General features: G+C 49.3%; 1 protein-coding gene across 16 annotated transcripts in view; it reads left to right on the plus strand.

The window, feature by feature from the left end:
* Positions 1–1977, plus strand: part of Dysf (dysferlin) — a 201473-nt gene that overhangs the window by 72697 nt on the left and 126799 nt on the right. The window lies entirely within an intron of this gene.

The following is a 1977-nucleotide window of genomic DNA, read 5'->3' on the forward strand; positions in this document are numbered from 1 at the left end:
TCTCTCTCTCTCTCTCTCTCTCTCTCTCTCTCTCTCTCTCTCTGTGTGTGTGTGTGTGTGTGTGCTCTATGTCATGGCTTTTTTGTTTGTTTGTTTTTCAAGACAGTTTTTCTGTATAGCCTTGGCTGTCCTGGAACTCACTCTGTAGACCAGGCTGGCCTCAAACTCAAAAATCCACCTGCCACTGCCTCCCAAGTGCTGGGATTAAAGGTGTGTGCCACCACTGCTCGGCTTATGTTTTATTAATGGTTTTCTTTTAATTGGATATTTTATTTGTTTACATTTTAAGTGTTATCCCCTTTCCTGGCTTCCCTTCTTCAAAGCCCCTATCCCATTCTCCCTTACCCTGCTTCTATGAGGGTGCTTCCCCACCCACTCACCTACTCCCACCTCAAAACCCTAGCATTCCCCTATGCTGGAGCATCAAGCCTTCACAGGACCAAGGGCCTCTCCTCCCACTGATGCCAGATAAGGCCATCCTCTGCTACATATGCAACTGGAGCCATGGGTCCCTCCATGTGCACTCTTTGGTTGCTGGTTTAGTCCCTGGGAGCTCTGCAGGGAGGGTCTGGTTGGTTGATATTGCTGTTCATCCTATGAGGTTGCAAACCCCTTCAGCTCCTTCAGTCCTTCCCCTAACTCCTCCATTGGGGTCTCTGTGCTCAGTCCAATGGTTGGCCGCAAGCATCCACATCTGTATTGGTCAGGATCTAGCAAAGCCTCTCAGGAGACAGCTGTATCAGGCTCCTATTGGCAAATACTTCTTGGCATCTGCAATAGTGTTTGGGTTTGGTGTCTGCATGTGGGATGGATCCCCAGGTAGGGCAGTCTCTGGATGGCCTTTCCTTCAATCTCTGTTCTACTCTTGGTCCCTGTATTTCCTTTAGACAGGAACAATTCTGGGTTAAAATTTTGGAGATGGGTCGGTGGCCCGATCCCTCAACCTGGGGGCCACGCCTAACCTCTGGATATGGTCTTGACAGGTTCTCCCTCCCCTTTGTGGGGTATTTCATATTTCAGCTAATGTCATCCCTGTGGGGTCCTGGGAGGTTCTTGCTTTCCTGGCATCTGAGACTCTCTGGTTGCTACCCCCAGTTCCCCATCCCCCATTGTTACACACCTCTGTTCAAATTCGTGACCCTTTGTACATCTTCTCATCTCCTCCCATACCTTCTATGTCATGTTAATGTGTGAATGTATACATATACTTGTGTGTGCATGCTGGTGTCATCCTCCAGAACTTTATCTATCTATTATCTATCTATCTATCTATCTATCTATCTATCTATCTATCTATCTATCTATCTATAGCTCTGGCTATCATGAAGCTTGCTATGTAGACCAGGCTGGCCTAGAAATCACAGAGCTCTGCTTGCCTCTGCCTCCTGGTTCTGGGATTGGAGGTGTGCCCCACCACTGCTTCCAGACTTTATTTTTTGAGACAGGATCTCTCACTGAGCCTGGAACTGCTTAGACTGTCTGGCCAGGGAGCCCTAGGGATCTTCCTGTCCCGGCCTTCTGGGAGCCATGATTACAAGCGTGTAGTGTGTGCTACCACGTTTGGCTTCTACATGGTTTTCTGGCCATAGAACTTGAGTCTTCATGCTTTTGTGGCAAGGATTTACTTCTGAAGACATCTCCCCAGCTCTTGAAACTGAGTCTATGCCTTCTTCCCCACTTGTGGGGATAGGCGGTTCTGGGGCTTCAGGGACACAGCATGGAGCCTTTGGCTTAGAACATTTTCCATTCTTGGTCTGTTTCTTGTTTGTAACAAGTCTTCAGGCAGCACTTCTCTGAGGCAAGCTGTGGCTTCAAGGCTTCGTTCCTTGTTTCCTTCCTCCCTCCCTCCTTTCCTTCCCCCCTCCTCCCTCCCTCCTCCCTCCCTCCCTCCCTCCCTCCTTCCCTCCTTTCCTCCCTCCTCCCTCCCTCCCTCACTCTTCCCTCCCTTCCTTCCTTCTTCCCTTCTTTCCTTTCTTC

Source organism: Mastomys coucha, unplaced genomic scaffold (assembly GCF_008632895.1).
Source record: "Mastomys coucha isolate ucsf_1 unplaced genomic scaffold, UCSF_Mcou_1 pScaffold20, whole genome shotgun sequence".
In the NCBI taxonomy this organism is placed as follows: Eukaryota; Metazoa; Chordata; class Mammalia; order Rodentia; family Muridae; genus Mastomys; species Mastomys coucha.